This window comes from Schistocerca cancellata, chromosome 3, assembly GCF_023864275.1.
Source record: "Schistocerca cancellata isolate TAMUIC-IGC-003103 chromosome 3, iqSchCanc2.1, whole genome shotgun sequence".
NCBI lineage: Eukaryota > Metazoa > Arthropoda > Insecta > Orthoptera > Acrididae > Schistocerca > Schistocerca cancellata.
In genome coordinates, this window is record NC_064628.1 from 264,081,363 (window position 1) to 264,096,329 (window position 14,967).

At 50.1% G+C, this 14,967-nt stretch overlaps 26 non-coding genes across 26 annotated transcripts; all 26 read right to left on the reverse strand.

The window, feature by feature from the left end:
- Nucleotides 1–312: 312 nt before the first annotated feature.
- Nucleotides 313–394, reverse strand: Trnas-cga (transfer RNA serine (anticodon CGA)). Its single transcript has one exon. It is a non-coding gene; the product is annotated as a tRNA-Ser (tRNA).
- Nucleotides 395–532: 138 nt separating this feature from the next.
- Nucleotides 533–605, reverse strand: Trnak-uuu (transfer RNA lysine (anticodon UUU)). The gene has a single exon. It is a non-coding gene; the product is annotated as a tRNA-Lys (tRNA).
- Nucleotides 606–1,144: 539 nt separating this feature from the next.
- Nucleotides 1,145–1,217, reverse strand: Trnaf-gaa (transfer RNA phenylalanine (anticodon GAA)). The gene has a single exon. It is a non-coding gene; the product is annotated as a tRNA-Phe (tRNA).
- A 611-nt stretch (nt 1,218–1,828) lies between these two features.
- Trnas-uga (transfer RNA serine (anticodon UGA)) lies at nt 1,829–1,910 on the reverse strand. Its single transcript has one exon. It is a non-coding gene; the product is annotated as a tRNA-Ser (tRNA).
- A 694-nt stretch (nt 1,911–2,604) lies between these two features.
- On the reverse strand, nt 2,605–2,686 carry Trnas-cga (transfer RNA serine (anticodon CGA)). Its single transcript has one exon. It is a non-coding gene; the product is annotated as a tRNA-Ser (tRNA).
- Nucleotides 2,687–2,824: 138 nt separating this feature from the next.
- On the reverse strand, nt 2,825–2,897 carry Trnak-uuu (transfer RNA lysine (anticodon UUU)). Its single transcript has one exon. It is a non-coding gene; the product is annotated as a tRNA-Lys (tRNA).
- Nucleotides 2,898–3,436: 539 nt separating this feature from the next.
- Trnaf-gaa (transfer RNA phenylalanine (anticodon GAA)) lies at nt 3,437–3,509 on the reverse strand. Its single transcript has one exon. It is a non-coding gene; the product is annotated as a tRNA-Phe (tRNA).
- An 862-nt stretch (nt 3,510–4,371) lies between these two features.
- On the reverse strand, nt 4,372–4,453 carry Trnas-uga (transfer RNA serine (anticodon UGA)). The gene has a single exon. It is a non-coding gene; the product is annotated as a tRNA-Ser (tRNA).
- Nucleotides 4,454–5,123: 670 nt separating this feature from the next.
- Trnas-cga (transfer RNA serine (anticodon CGA)) lies at nt 5,124–5,205 on the reverse strand. The gene has a single exon. It is a non-coding gene; the product is annotated as a tRNA-Ser (tRNA).
- A 138-nt stretch (nt 5,206–5,343) lies between these two features.
- Nucleotides 5,344–5,416, reverse strand: Trnak-uuu (transfer RNA lysine (anticodon UUU)). Its single transcript has one exon. It is a non-coding gene; the product is annotated as a tRNA-Lys (tRNA).
- A 539-nt stretch (nt 5,417–5,955) lies between these two features.
- Nucleotides 5,956–6,028, reverse strand: Trnaf-gaa (transfer RNA phenylalanine (anticodon GAA)). Its single transcript has one exon. It is a non-coding gene; the product is annotated as a tRNA-Phe (tRNA).
- A 611-nt stretch (nt 6,029–6,639) lies between these two features.
- Nucleotides 6,640–6,721, reverse strand: Trnas-uga (transfer RNA serine (anticodon UGA)). Its single transcript has one exon. It is a non-coding gene; the product is annotated as a tRNA-Ser (tRNA).
- A 670-nt stretch (nt 6,722–7,391) lies between these two features.
- Trnas-cga (transfer RNA serine (anticodon CGA)) lies at nt 7,392–7,473 on the reverse strand. Its single transcript has one exon. It is a non-coding gene; the product is annotated as a tRNA-Ser (tRNA).
- Nucleotides 7,474–7,611: 138 nt separating this feature from the next.
- On the reverse strand, nt 7,612–7,684 carry Trnak-uuu (transfer RNA lysine (anticodon UUU)). The gene has a single exon. It is a non-coding gene; the product is annotated as a tRNA-Lys (tRNA).
- A 539-nt stretch (nt 7,685–8,223) lies between these two features.
- Nucleotides 8,224–8,296, reverse strand: Trnaf-gaa (transfer RNA phenylalanine (anticodon GAA)). The gene has a single exon. It is a non-coding gene; the product is annotated as a tRNA-Phe (tRNA).
- A 611-nt stretch (nt 8,297–8,907) lies between these two features.
- Trnas-uga (transfer RNA serine (anticodon UGA)) lies at nt 8,908–8,989 on the reverse strand. Its single transcript has one exon. It is a non-coding gene; the product is annotated as a tRNA-Ser (tRNA).
- A 670-nt stretch (nt 8,990–9,659) lies between these two features.
- Trnas-cga (transfer RNA serine (anticodon CGA)) lies at nt 9,660–9,741 on the reverse strand. The gene has a single exon. It is a non-coding gene; the product is annotated as a tRNA-Ser (tRNA).
- Nucleotides 9,742–9,879: 138 nt separating this feature from the next.
- On the reverse strand, nt 9,880–9,952 carry Trnak-uuu (transfer RNA lysine (anticodon UUU)). Its single transcript has one exon. It is a non-coding gene; the product is annotated as a tRNA-Lys (tRNA).
- Nucleotides 9,953–10,491: 539 nt separating this feature from the next.
- Nucleotides 10,492–10,564, reverse strand: Trnaf-gaa (transfer RNA phenylalanine (anticodon GAA)). The gene has a single exon. It is a non-coding gene; the product is annotated as a tRNA-Phe (tRNA).
- Nucleotides 10,565–11,426: 862 nt separating this feature from the next.
- Nucleotides 11,427–11,508, reverse strand: Trnas-uga (transfer RNA serine (anticodon UGA)). Its single transcript has one exon. It is a non-coding gene; the product is annotated as a tRNA-Ser (tRNA).
- Nucleotides 11,509–12,178: 670 nt separating this feature from the next.
- On the reverse strand, nt 12,179–12,260 carry Trnas-cga (transfer RNA serine (anticodon CGA)). The gene has a single exon. It is a non-coding gene; the product is annotated as a tRNA-Ser (tRNA).
- A 138-nt stretch (nt 12,261–12,398) lies between these two features.
- Trnak-uuu (transfer RNA lysine (anticodon UUU)) lies at nt 12,399–12,471 on the reverse strand. Its single transcript has one exon. It is a non-coding gene; the product is annotated as a tRNA-Lys (tRNA).
- A 539-nt stretch (nt 12,472–13,010) lies between these two features.
- Trnaf-gaa (transfer RNA phenylalanine (anticodon GAA)) lies at nt 13,011–13,083 on the reverse strand. The gene has a single exon. It is a non-coding gene; the product is annotated as a tRNA-Phe (tRNA).
- Nucleotides 13,084–13,694: 611 nt separating this feature from the next.
- Nucleotides 13,695–13,776, reverse strand: Trnas-uga (transfer RNA serine (anticodon UGA)). Its single transcript has one exon. It is a non-coding gene; the product is annotated as a tRNA-Ser (tRNA).
- A 694-nt stretch (nt 13,777–14,470) lies between these two features.
- On the reverse strand, nt 14,471–14,552 carry Trnas-cga (transfer RNA serine (anticodon CGA)). Its single transcript has one exon. It is a non-coding gene; the product is annotated as a tRNA-Ser (tRNA).
- A 138-nt stretch (nt 14,553–14,690) lies between these two features.
- Trnak-uuu (transfer RNA lysine (anticodon UUU)) lies at nt 14,691–14,763 on the reverse strand. Its single transcript has one exon. It is a non-coding gene; the product is annotated as a tRNA-Lys (tRNA).
- Nucleotides 14,764–14,967: the final 204 nt, after the last annotated feature.

Sequence of the window (14,967 nt, forward strand, 5' to 3'; positions counted from 1 at the left end):
CGCTGCACCACTGCTTTTGCCGCACTCGAATGATTGAAATTGCGATTCTTAAAAGAAAATGAAATGTTCGCTCTGTCCAACACTTTCGAGCACATCTGTGTACTCACGATATGAGCGACGGCTTTCTGCAGTCCCAGCGTCAGCGCGAGGTGAACCGATAGCCACAGTAAGCAGCGGTCGTCGCGAAAACTCAGTATTCTTAAAACGGAAATTTTCGTCTTGTTGAGAAAGGCGTCACTGGTTTGCACCCGCATTCGCCCAAGCATGTCACATGTGTGCGAAAATGTTTGCTCCTCTTTACGCAAAACCGCACGCAGCCGGTAGGATTCGAACCTACGCTCCCAGGGGGAATCTGATTTCGAGTCAGACGCCTTAACCACTCGGCCACGACTGCCGGTAGCGCGGTGCTCTCCCGACACATGCAACTGCTACCGTTTCAAGCACTGTGGTGTCAGGGAACGGCGTAGCTGCATTATTTTCCGTAGCGTTTCCACCGCTACCAGACGAATCGCTACCACAGTATTAAAATTTCCGCCCGGACAGGGACTTGAACCCTGGACCCTTAGGTTAAAAGCCTAATGCTCTACCGACTGAGCTATCCGGGCTCACACGAGCCTGCAAAACCTCACACGATGCACAACTATACATTGACTCATGTCCTTTACTGTTGTGCAATCGCTGCATGGGGCCGTTACTAATAAAACGTCGCCTAAATGCTGTCTACAAACTTATCGCGCTAAGCTCGTAACACACTATCGAAGACTGCTGGCACACGATGCAACAACAAATTGCACCAGTTGTTACGTCTCATACGTTGGAGCAGAGAATTTACGTGTTTTGTCGACAATCACTGGGCAATTGGAAAATTCACAAGCATTTCGAATGCAATGTTTTCCACGTTTTCGCTCATTTCACGGTTCCGTTGGAGACGTTCTTCACCTCCGGACACAGAAAAAGGAATGCAGTCGGTAGGATATTTTTAATTCTTTTGCTTCTAAGGGAGTTAGTTGTCTAGTGAGTTCCTCTTATGGCATGCACTAGGCAACCACAACAGCTACAGGAGAGAGTCATTTTTGTTGCCAGCGGTAGTTGCATTATCACAAACGCAGGGTAATTCCGTTGGCGTCGCATCAAAACGAATACCTGCCGAAACCCGGGATCGAACCAGGGACCTTTAGATCTTCAGTCTAACGCTCTCCCAACTGAGCTATTTCGGCCGACGTTGAAAGTTGACATTTGCATGTGTTCGTTAACCTCTGCCTCGTTGCCAATTTCACAGTCACCTTCGTCTGATAAGACACAGGGACGCTGAAAGGCGAGCAGCCGATGCAGTGAAGTTCCACACACATTTCTTCTGCTTCCGTCATCGTAACAAGCAAACATGTCGACTCGATTCGTGTAATATTGACTTCGCTGACTTGACGTGACGCCACGCTGACGCTAGAAAACCCGTGCTATATCGAAGCCAGGGGCAACTCGTGTGCAGAGAACGAGACACAAGAAGGAGTGAGCCTCTCCACCATATGAGAGGCAGTATCTAGCAGATACACACGGTAAAACATTCAACTTGCGATAGCTCATAAATTGCTACAGGTCATCGTCTGCAAGCTGAAATGGACACATCTGCACTGCCCAGTGAGGCACCACTTGTACTAACACCTGGTGGACGGCTGTGAGACGAGGAGATGAGCTGCGGCTTCTGGGCGCGACTGTAACGCTGCGCCCTGGATCAAATAACACTGCACATTGCTGCTGACCCACGTGTTTAGTAGTGACGCAACTGCTAGGATGCAGCTGAACGTCCGCCTTTTGAGAGCGAGAAAATTTGCGCAGTCGGCAGGACTCGAACCTACGCTCCCAGAGGGAATCTGATTTCAAGTCAGACGCCTTAACCACTCGGCCACGACTGCCGGTGGCGGAAGCGACTCCCGACAAGTGAAACAGCCATCTTTAGAAGCAATCTGATGGCAGAAGACGGCGTGGCCTCGCTCTTTCCTGTAGGGTTTCCATTAGCCGTTAAGAAAGTGTATTAATTTCGCCTAGACAGGGACTTGAACCCAGGACCCTTTTGTTGAAAACCTAACGCTCTACCGACTCAGCTATGCGGGCCCACGCACGAGCATTATCGTACAGCTGCGTGGTGTGCGAGCGATTCGCATGTCGTAATTACTGGCTTATGGCTCCAATGGCGACTTCACCGACTTCCCACTGACGCACCGCTGACGCTAGTTTTCTGTCGTCTTAAAACGATGGACATACCTCCAAGCAGCTGCGAGATCTTAAGAAAAGAAACGCTGCACCACTGCTTTTGCCGCACTCGAATGATTGAAATTGCGATTCTTAAAAGAAAATGAAATGTTCGCTCTGTCCAACACTTTCGAGCACATCTGTGTACTCACGATATGAGCGACGGCTTTCTGCAGTCCCAGCGTCAGCGCGAGGTGAACCGATAGCCACAGTAAGCAGCGGTCGTCGCGAAAACTCAGTATTCTTAAAACGGAAATTTTCGTCTTGTTGAGAAAGGCGTCACTGGTTTGCACCCGCATTCGCCCAAGCATGTCACATGTGTGCGAAAATGTTTGCTCCTCTTTACGCAAAACCGCACGCAGCCGGTAGGATTCGAACCTACGCTCCCAGGGGGAATCTGATTTCGAGTCAGACGCCTTAACCACTCGGCCACGACTGCCGGTAGCGCGGTGCTCTCCCGACACATGCAACTGCTACCGTTTCAAGCACTGTGGTGTCAGGGAACGGCGTAGCTGCATTATTTTCCGTAGCGTTTCCACCGCTACCAGACGAATCGCTACCACAGTATTAAAATTTCCGCCCGGACAGGGACTTGAACCCTGGACCCTTAGGTTAAAAGCCTAATGCTCTACCGACTGAGCTATCCGGGCTCACACGAGCCTGCAAAACCTCACACGATGCACAACTATACATTGACTCATGTCCTTTACTGTTGTGCAATCGCTGCATGGGGCCGTTACTAATAAAACGTCGCCTAAATGCTGTCTACAAACTTATCGCGCTAAGCTCGTAACACACTATCGAAGACTGCTGGCACACGATGCAACAACAAATTGCACCAGTTGTTACGTCTCATACGTTGGAGCAGAGAATTTACGTGTTTTGTCGACAATCACTGGGCAATTGGAAAATTCACAAGCATTTCGAATGCAATGTTTTCCACGTTTTCGCTCATTTCACGGTTCCGTTGGAGACGTTCTTCACCTCCGGACACAGAAAAAGGAATGCAGTCGGTAGGATATTTTTAATTCTTTTGCTTCTAAGGGAGTTAGTTGTCTAGTGAGTTCCTCTTATGGCATGCACTAGGCAACCACAACAGCTACAGGAGAGAGTCATTTTTGTTGCCAGCGGTAGTTGCATTATCACAAACGCAGGGTAATTCCGTTGGCGTCGCATCAAAACGAATACCTGCCGAAACCCGGGATCGAACCAGGGACCTTTAGATCTTCAGTCTAACGCTCTCCCAACTGAGCTATTTCGGCCGACGTTGAAAGTTGACATTTGCATGTGTTCGTTAACCTCTGCCTCGTTGCCAATTTCACAGTCACCTTCGTCTGATAAGATTGGTTGGTTGGTTGGTTTGGGGAAGGAGACCAGACAGCGTGGTCATCGGTCTCATCGGATTAGGGAAGGATGGGGAAGGAAGTCGGCCGTGCCCTTTCAGAGGAACCATCCCGGCATTTGCCTGGAGTGATTTAGGGAAATCACGGAAAACCTAAATCAGGATGGCCGGACGCGGGATTGAACCGTCATCCTTCCGAATGCGAGTCCAGTGTCTAACCACTGCGCCACCTCGCTCGGTCGTCTGATAAGACACAGGGACGCTGAAAGGCGAGCAGCCGATGCAGTGAAGTTCCACACACATTTCTTCTGCTTCCGTCATCGTAACAAGCAAACATGTCGACTCGATTCGTGTAATATTGACTTCGCTGACTTGACGTGACGCCACGCTGACGCTAGAAAACCCGTGCTATATCGAAGCCAGGGGCAACTCGTGTGCAGAGAACGAGACACAAGAAGGAGTGAGCCTCTCCACCATATGAGAGGCAGTATCTAGCAGATACACACGGTAAAACATTCAACTTGCGATAGCTCATAAATTGCTACAGGTCATCGTCTGCAAGCTGAAATGGACACATCTGCACTGCCCAGTGAGGCACCACTTGTACTAACACCTGGTGGACGGCTGTGAGACGAGGAGATGAGCTGCGGCTTCTGGGCGCGACTGTAACGCTGCGCCCTGGATCAAATAACACTGCACATTGCTGCTGACCCACGTGTTTAGTAGTGACGCAACTGCTAGGATGCAGCTGAACGTCCGCCTTTTGAGAGCGAGAAAATTTGCGCAGTCGGCAGGACTCGAACCTACGCTCCCAGAGGGAATCTGATTTCAAGTCAGACGCCTTAACCACTCGGCCACGACTGCCGGTGGCGGAAGCGACTCCCGACAAGTGAAACAGCCATCTTTAGAAGCAATCTGATGGCAGAAGACGGCGTGGCCTCGCTCTTTCCTGTAGGGTTTCCATTAGCCGTTAAGAAAGTGTATTAATTTCGCCTAGACAGGGACTTGAACCCAGGACCCTTTGGTTGAAAACCTAACGCTCTACCGACTCAGCTATGCGGGCCCACGCACGAGCATTATCGTACAGCTGCGTGGTGTGCGAGCGATTCGCATGTCGTAATTACTGACCGACTTCCCACTGACGCACCGCTGACGCTAGTTTTCTGTCGTCTTAAAACGATGGACATACCTCCAAGCAGCTGCGAGATCTTAAGAAAAGAAACGCTGCACCACTGCTTTTGCCGCACTCGAATGATTGAAATTGCGATTCTTAAAAGAAAATGAAATGTTCGCTCTGTCCAACACTTTCGAGCACATCTGTGTACTCACGATATGAGCGACGGCTTTCTGCAGTCCCAGCGTCAGCGCGAGGTGAACCGATAGCCACAGTAAGCAGCGGTCGTCGCGAAAACTCAGTATTCTTAAAACGGAAATTTTCGTCTTGTTGAGAAAGGCGTCACTGGTTTGCACCCGCATTCGCCCAAGCATGTCACATGTGTGCGAAAATGTTTGCTCCTCTTTACGCAAAACCGCACGCAGCCGGTAGGATTCGAACCTACGCTCCCAGGGGGAATCTGATTTCGAGTCAGACGCCTTAACCACTCGGCCACGACTGCCGGTAGCGCGGTGCTCTCCCGACACATGCAACTGCTACCGTTTCAAGCACTGTGGTGTCAGGGAACGGCGTAGCTGCATTATTTTCCGTAGCGTTTCCACCGCTACCAGACGAATCGCTACCACAGTATTAAAATTTCCGCCCGGACAGGGACTTGAACCCTGGACCCTTAGGTTAAAAGCCTAATGCTCTACCGACTGAGCTATTCGGGCTCACACGAGTCTGCAAAACCTCACACGATGCACAACTATACATTGACTCATGTCCTTTACTGTTGTGCAATCGCTGCATGGGGCCGTTACTAATAAAACGTCGCCTAAATGCTGTCTACAAACTTATCGCGCTAAGCTCGTAACACACTATCGAAGACTGCTGGCACACGATGCAACAACAAATTGCACCAGTTGTTACGTCTCATACGTTGGAGCAGAGAATTTACGTGTTTTGTCGACAATCACTGGGCAATTGGAAAATTCACAAGCATTTCGAATGCAATGTTTTCCACGTTTTCGCTCATTTCACGGTTCCGTTGGAGACGTTCTTCACCTCCGGACACAGAAAAAGGAATGCAGTCGGTAGGATATTTTTAATTCTTTTGCTTCTAAGGGAGTTAGTTGTCTAGTGAGTTCCTCTTATGGCATGCACTAGGCAACCACAACAGCTACAGGAGAGAGTCATTTTTGTTGCCAGCGGTAGTTGCATTATCACAAACGCAGGGTAATTCCGTTGGCGTCGCATCAAAACGAATACCTGCCGAAACCCGGGATCGAACCAGGGACCTTTAGATCTTCAGTCTAACGCTCTCCCAACTGAGCTATTTCGGCCGACGTTGAAAGTTGACATTTGCATGTGTTCGTTAACCTCTGCCTCGTTGCCAATTTCACAGTCACCTTCGTCTGATAAGACACAGGGACGCTGAAAGGCGAGCAGCCGATGCAGTGAAGTTCCACACACATTTCTTCTGCTTCCGTCATCGTAACAAGCAAACATGTCGACTCGATTCGTGTAATATTGACTTCGCTGACTTGACGTGACGCCACGCTGACGCTAGAAAACCCGTGCTATATCGAAGCCAGGGGCAACTCGTGTGCAGAGAACGAGACACAAGAAGGAGTGAGCCTCTCCACCATATGAGAGGCAGTATCTAGCAGATACACACGGTAAAACATTCAACTTGCGATAGCTCATAAATTGCTACAGGTCATCGTCTGCAAGCTGAAATGGACACATCTGCACTGCCCAGTGAGGCACCACTTGTACTAACACCTGGTGGACGGCTGTGAGACGAGGAGATGAGCTGCGGCTTCTGGGCGCGACTGTAACGCTGCGCCCTGGATCAAATAACACTGCACATTGCTGCTGACCCACGTGTTTAGTAGTGACGCAACTGCTAGGATGCAGCTGAACGTCCGCCTTTTGAGAGCGAGAAAATTTGCGCAGTCGGCAGGACTCGAACCTACGCTCCCAGAGGGAATCTGATTTCAAGTCAGACGCCTTAACCACTCGGCCACGACTGCCGGTGGCGGAAGCGACTCCCGACAAGTGAAACAGCCATCTTTAGAAGCAATCTGATGGCAGAAGACGGCGTGGCCTCGCTCTTTCCTGTAGGGTTTCCATCAGCCGTTAAGAAAGTGTATTAATTTCGCCTAGACAGGGACTTGAACCCAGGACCCTTTGGTTGAAAACCTAACGCTCTACCGACTCAGCTATGCGGGCCCACGCACGAGCATTATCGTACAGCTGCGTGGTGTGCGAGCGCTTCGCATGTCGTAATTACTGACCGACTTCCCACTGACGCACCGCTGACGCTAGTTTTCTGTCGTCTTAAAACGATGGACATACCTCCAAGCAGCTGCGAGATCTTAAGAAAAGAAACGCTGCACCACTGCTTTTGCCGCACTCGAATGATTGAAATTGCGATTCTTAAAAGAAAATGAAATGTTCGCTCTGTCCAACACTTTCGAGCACATCTGTGTACTCACGATATGAGCGACGGCTTTCTGCAGTCCCAGCGTCAGCGCGAGGTGAACCGATAGCCACAGTAAGCAGCGGTCGTCGCGAAAACTCAGTATTCTTAAAACGGAAATTTTCGTCTTGTTGAGAAAGGCGTCACTGGTTTGCACCCGCATTCGCCCAAGCATGTCACATGTGTGCGAAAATGTTTGCTCCTCTTTACGCAAAACCGCACGCAGCCGGTAGGATTCGAACCTACGCTCCCAGGGGGAATCTGATTTCGAGTCAGACGCCTTAACCACTCGGCCACGACTGCCGGTAGCGCGGTGCTCTCCCGACACATGCAACTGCTACCGTTTCAAGCACTGTGGTGTCAGGGAACGGCGTAGCTGCATTATTTTCCGTAGCGTTTCCACCGCTACCAGACGAATCGCTACCACAGTATTAAAATTTCCGCCCGGACAGGGACTTGAACCCTGGACCCTTAGGTTAAAAGCCTAATGCTCTACCGACTGAGCTATTCGGGCTCACACGAGTCTGCAAAACCTCACACGATGCACAACTATACATTGACTCATGTCCTTTACTGTTGTGCAATCGCTGCATGGGGCCGTTACTAATAAAACGTCGCCTAAATGCTGTCTACAAACTTATCGCGCTAAGCTCGTAACACACTATCGAAGACTGCTGGCACACGATGCAACAACAAATTGCACCAGTTGTTACGTCTCATACGTTGGAGCAGAGAATTTACGTGTTTTGTCGACAATCACTGGGCAATTGGAAAATTCACAAGCATTTCGAATGCAATGTTTTCCACGTTTTCGCTCATTTCACGGTTCCGTTGGAGACGTTCTTCACCTCCGGACACAGAAAAAGGAATGCAGTCGGTAGGATATTTTTAATTCTTTTGCTTCTAAGGGAGTTAGTTGTCTAGTGAGTTCCTCTTATGGCATGCACTAGGCAACCACAACAGCTACAGGAGAGAGTCATTTTTGTTGCCAGCGGTAGTTGCATTATCACAAACGCAGGGTAATTCCGTTGGCGTCGCATCAAAACGAATACCTGCCGAAACCCGGGATCGAACCAGGGACCTTTAGATCTTCAGTCTAACGCTCTCCCAACTGAGCTATTTCGGCCGACGTTGAAAGTTGACATTTGCATGTGTTCGTTAACCTCTGCCTCGTTGCCAATTTCACAGTCACCTTCGTCTGATAAGACACAGGGACGCTGAAAGGCGAGCAGCCGATGCAGTGAAGTTCCACACACATTTCTTCTGCTTCCGTCATCGTAACAAGCAAACATGTCGACTCGATTCGTGTAATATTGACTTCGCTGACTTGACGTGACGCCACGCTGACGCTAGAAAACCCGTGCTATATCGAAGCCAGGGGCAACTCGTGTGCAGAGAACGAGACACAAGAAGGAGTGAGCCTCTCCACCATATGAGAGGCAGTATCTAGCAGATACACACGGTAAAACATTCAACTTGCGATAGCTCATAAATTGCTACAGGTCATCGTCTGCAAGCTGAAATGGACACATCTGCACTGCCCAGTGAGGCACCACTTGTACTAACACCTGGTGGACGGCTGTGAGACGAGGAGATGAGCTGCGGCTTCTGGGCGCGACTGTAACGCTGCGCCCTGGATCAAATAACACTGCACATTGCTGCTGACCCACGTGTTTAGTAGTGACGCAACTGCTAGGATGCAGCTGAACGTCCGCCTTTTGAGAGCGAGAAAATTTGCGCAGTCGGCAGGACTCGAACCTACGCTCCCAGAGGGAATCTGATTTCAAGTCAGACGCCTTAACCACTCGGCCACGACTGCCGGTGGCGGAAGCGACTCCCGACAAGTGAAACAGCCATCTTTAGAAGCAATCTGATGGCAGAAGACGGCGTGGCCTCGCTCTTTCCTGTAGGGTTTCCATCAGCCGTTAAGAAAGTGTATTAATTTCGCCTAGACAGGGACTTGAACCCAGGACCCTTTGGTTGAAAACCTAACGCTCTACCGACTCAGCTATGCGGGCCCACGCACGAGCATTATCGTACAGCTGCGTGGTGTGCGAGCGCTTCGCATGTCGTAATTACTGACCGACTTCCCACTGACGCACCGCTGACGCTAGTTTTCTGTCGTCTTAAAACGATGGACATACCTCCAAGCAGCTGCGAGATCTTAAGAAAAGAAACGCTGCACCACTGCTTTTGCCGCACTCGAATGATTGAAATTGCGATTCTTAAAAGAAAATGAAATGTTCGCTCTGTCCAACACTTTCGAGCACATCTGTGTACTCACGATATGAGCGACGGCTTTCTGCAGTCCCAGCGTCAGCGCGAGGTGAACCGATAGCCACAGTAAGCAGCGGTCGTCGCGAAAACTCAGTATTCTTAAAACGGAAATTTTCGTCTTGTTGAGAAAGGCGTCACTGGTTTGCACCCGCATTCGCCCAAGCATGTCACATGTGTGCGAAAATGTTTGCTCCTCTTTACGCAAAACCGCACGCAGCCGGTAGGATTCGAACCTACGCTCCCAGGGGGAATCTGATTTCGAGTCAGACGCCTTAACCACTCGGCCACGACTGCCGGTAGCGCGGTGCTCTCCCGACACATGCAACTGCTACCGTTTCAAGCACTGTGGTGTCAGGGAACGGCGTAGCTGCATTATTTTCCGTAGCGTTTCCACCGCTACCAGACGAATCGCTACCACAGTATTAAAATTTCCGCCCGGACAGGGACTTGAACCCTGGACCCTTAGGTTAAAAGCCTAATGCTCTACCGACTGAGCTATCCGGGCTCACACGAGCCTGCAAAACCTCACACGATGCACAACTATACATTGACTCATGTCCTTTACTGTTGTGCAATCGCTGCATGGGGCCGTTACTAATAAAACGTCGCCTAAATGCTGTCTACAAACTTATCGCGCTAAGCTCGTAACACACTATCGAAGACTGCTGGCACACGATGCAACAACAAATTGCACCAGTTGTTACGTCTCATACGTTGGAGCAGAGAATTTACGTGTTTTGTCGACAATCACTGGGCAATTGGAAAATTCACAAGCATTTCGAATGCAATGTTTTCCACGTTTTCGCTCATTTCACGGTTCCGTTGGAGACGTTCTTCACCTCCGGACACAGAAAAAGGAATGCAGTCGGTAGGATATTTTTAATTCTTTTGCTTCTAAGGGAGTTAGTTGTCTAGTGAGTTCCTCTTATGGCATGCACTAGGCAACCACAACAGCTACAGGAGAGAGTCATTTTTGTTGCCAGCGGTAGTTGCATTATCACAAACGCAGGGTAATTCCGTTGGCGTCGCATCAAAACGAATACCTGCCGAAACCCGGGATCGAACCAGGGACCTTTAGATCTTCAGTCTAACGCTCTCCCAACTGAGCTATTTCGGCCGACGTTGAAAGTTGACATTTGCATGTGTTCGTTAACCTCTGCCTCGTTGCCAATTTCACAGTCACCTTCGTCTGATAAGATTGGTTGGTTGGTTGGTTTGGGGAAGGAGACCAGACAGCGTGGTCATCGGTCTCATCGGATTAGGGAAGGATGGGGAAGGAAGTCGGCCGTGCCCTTTCAGAGGAACCATCCCGGCATTTGCCTGGAGTGATTTAGGGAAATCACGGAAAACCTAAATCAGGATGGCCGGACGCGGGATTGAACCGTCATCCTTCCGAATGCGAGTCCAGTGTCTAACCACTGCGCCACCTCGCTCGGTCGTCTGATAAGACACAGGGACGCTGAAAGGCGAGCAGCCGATGCAGTGAAGTTCCACACACATTTCTTCTGCTTCCGTCATCGTAACAAGCAAACATGTCGACTCGATTCGTGTAATATTGACTTCGCTGACTTGACGTGACGCCACGCTGACGCTAGAAAACCCGTGCTATATCGAAGCCAGGGGCAACTCGTGTGCAGAGAACGAGACACAAGAAGGAGTGAGCCTCTCCACCATATGAGAGGCAGTATCTAGCAGATACACACGGTAAAACATTCAACTTGCGATAGCTCATAAATTGCTACAGGTCATCGTCTGCAAGCTGAAATGGACACATCTGCACTGCCCAGTGAGGCACCACTTGTACTAACACCTGGTGGACGGCTGTGAGACGAGGAGATGAGCTGCGGCTTCTGGGCGCGACTGTAACGCTGCGCCCTGGATCAAATAACACTGCACATTGCTGCTGACCCACGTGTTTAGTAGTGACGCAACTGCTAGGATGCAGCTGAACGTCCGCCTTTTGAGAGCGAGAAAATTTGCGCAGTCGGCAGGACTCGAACCTACGCTCCCAGAGGGAATCTGATTTCAAGTCAGACGCCTTAACCACTCGGCCACGACTGCCGGTGGCGGAAGCGACTCCCGACAAGTGAAACAGCCATCTTTAGAAGCAATCTGATGGCAGAAGACGGCGTGGCCTCGCTCTTTCCTGTAGGGTTTCCATTAGCCGTTAAGAAAGTGTATTAATTTCGCCTAGACAGGGACTTGAACCCAGGACCCTTTGGTTGAAAACCTAACGCTCTACCGACTCAGCTATGCGGGCCCACGCACGAGCATTATCGTACAGCTGCGTGGTGTGCGAGCGATTCGCATGTCGTAATTACTGACCGACTTCCCACTGACGCACCGCTGACGCTAGTTTTCTGTCGTCTTAAAACGATGGACATACCTCCAAGCAGCTGCGAGATCTTAAGAAAAGAAACGCTGCACCACTGCTTTTGCCGCACTCGAATGATTGAAATTGCGATTCTTAAAAGAAAATGAAATGTTCGCTCTGTCCAACACTTTCGAGCACATCTGTGTACTCACGATATGAGCGACGGCTTTCTGCAGTCCCAGCGTCAGCGCGAGGTGAACCGATAGCCACAGTAAGCAGCGGTCGTCGCGAAAACTCAGTATTCTTAAAACGGAAATTTTCGTCTTGTTGAGAAAGGCGTCACTGGTTTGCACCCGCATTCGCCCAAGCATGTCACATGTGTGCGAAAATGTTTGCTCCTCTTTACGCAAAACCGCACGCAGCCGGTAGGATTCGAACCTACGCTCCCAGGGGGAATCTGATTTCGAGTCAGACGCCTTAACCACTCGGCCACGACTGCCGGTAGCGCGGTGCTCTCCCGACACATGCAACTGCTACCGTTTCAAGCACTGTGGTGTCAGGGAACGGCGTAGCTGCATTATTTTCCGTAGCGTTTCCACCGCTACCAGACGAATCGCTACCACAGTATTAAAATTTCCGCCCGGACAGGGACTTGAACCCTGGACCCTTAGGTTAAAAGCCTAATGCTCTACCGACTGAGCTATTCGGGCTCACACGAGTCTGCAAAACCTCACACGATGCACAACTATACATTGACTCATGTCCTTTACTGTTGTGCAATCGCTGCATGGGGCCGTTACTAATAAAACGTCGCCTAAATGCTGTCTACAAACTTATCGCGCTAAGCTCGTAACACACTATCGAAGACTGCTGGCACACGATGCAACAACAAATTGCACCAGTTGTTACGTCTCATACGTTGGAGCAGAGAATTTACGTGTTTTGTCGACAATCACTGGGCAATTGGAAAATTCACAAGCATTTCGAATGCAATGTTTTCCACGTTTTCGCTCATTTCACGGTTCCGTTGGAGACGTTCTTCACCTCCGGACACAGAAAAAGGAATGCAGTCGGTAGGATATTTTTAATTCTTTTGCTTCTAAGGGAGTTAGTTGTCTAGTGAGTTCCTCTTATGGCATGCACTAGGCAACCACAACAGCTACAGGAGAGAGTCATTTTTGTTGCCAGCGGTAGTTGCATTATCACAAACGCAGGGTAATTCCGTTGGCGTCGCATCAAAACGAATACCTGCCGAAACCCGGGATCGAACCAGGGACCTTTAGATCTTCAGTCTAACGCTCTCCCAACTGAGCTATTTCGGCCGACGTTGAAAGTTGACATTTGCATGTGTTCGTTAACCTCTGCCTCGTTGCCAATTTCACAGTCACCTTCGTCTGATAAGACACAGGGACGCTGAAAGGCGAGCAGCCGATGCAGTGAAGTTCCACACACATTTCTTCTGCTTCCGTCATCGTAACAAGCAAACATGTCGACTCGATTCGTGTAATATTGACTTCGCTGACTTGACGTGACGCCACGCTGACGCTAGAAAACCCGTGCTATATCGAAGCCAGGGGCAACTCGTGTGCAGAGAACGAGACACAAGAAGGAGTGAGCCTCTCCACCATATGAGAGGCAGTATCTAGCAGATACACACGGTAAAACATTCAACTTGCGATAGCTCATAAATTGCTACAGGTCATCGTCTGCAAGCTGAAATGGACACATCTGCACTGCCCAGTGAGGCACCACTTGTACTAACACCTGGTGGACGGCTGTGAGACGAGGAGATGAGCTGCGGCTTCTGGGCGCGACTGTAACGCTGCGCCCTGGATCAAATAACACTGCACATTGCTGCTGACCCACGTGTTTAGTAGTGACGCAACTGCTAGGATGCAGCTGAACGTCCGCCTTTTGAGAGCGAGAAAATTTGCGCAGTCGGCAGGACTCGAACCTACGCTCCCAGAGGGAATCTGATTTCAAGTCAGACGCCTTAACCACTCGGCCACGACTGCCGGTGGCGGAAGCGACTCCCGACAAGTGAAACAGCCATCTTTAGAAGCAATCTGATGGCAGAAGACGGCGTGGCCTCGCTCTTTCCTGTAGGGTTTCCATTAGCCGTTAAGAAAGTGTATTAATTTCGCCTAGACAGGGACTTGAACCCAGGACCCTTTTGTTGAAAACCTAACGCTCTACCGACTCAGCTATGCGGGCCCACGCACGAGCATTATCGTACAGCTGCGTGGTGTGCGAGCGATTCGCATGTCGTAATTACTGGCTTATGGCTCCAATGGCGACTTCACCGACTTCCCACTGACGCACCGCTGACGCTAGTTTTCTGTCGTCTTAAAACGATGGACATACCTCCAAGCAGCTGCGAGATCTTAAGAAAAGAAACGCTGCACCACTGCTTTTGCCGCACTCGAATGATTGAAATTGCGATTCTTAAAAGAAAATGAAATGTTCGCTCTGTCCAACACTTTCGAGCACATCTGTGTACTCACGATATGAGCGACGGCTTTCTGCAGTCCCAGCGTCAGCGCGAGGTGAACCGATAGCCACAGTAAGCAGCGGTCGTCGCGAAAACTCAGTATTCTTAAAACGGAAATTTTCGTCTTGTTGAGAAAGGCGTCACTGGTTTGCACCCGCATTCGCCCAAGCATGTCACATGTGTGCGAAAATGTTTGCTCCTCTTTACGCAAAACCGCACGCAGCCGGTAGGATTCGAACCTACGCTCCCAGGGGGAATCTGATTTCGAGTCAGACGCCTTAACCACTCGGCCACGACTGCCAGTAGCGCGGTGCTCTCCCGACACATGCAACTGCTACCGTTTCAAGCACTGTGGTGTCAGGGAACGGCGTAGCTGCATTATTTTCCGTAGCGTTTCCACCGCTACCAGACGAATCGCTACCACAGTATTAAAATTTCCGCCCGGACAGGGACTTGAACCCTGGACCCTTAGGTTAAAAGCCTAATGCTCTACCGACTGAGCTATTCGGGCTCACACGAGTCTGCAAAACCTCACACGATGCACAACTATACATTGACTCATGTCCTTTACTGTTGTGCAATCGCTGCATGGGGCCGTTACTAATAAAACGTCGCCTAAATGCTGTCTACAAACTTATCGCGCTAAGCTCGTAACACACTATCGAAGACTGCTGGCACACGATGCAACAACAAATTGCACCAGTTGTTACGTCTC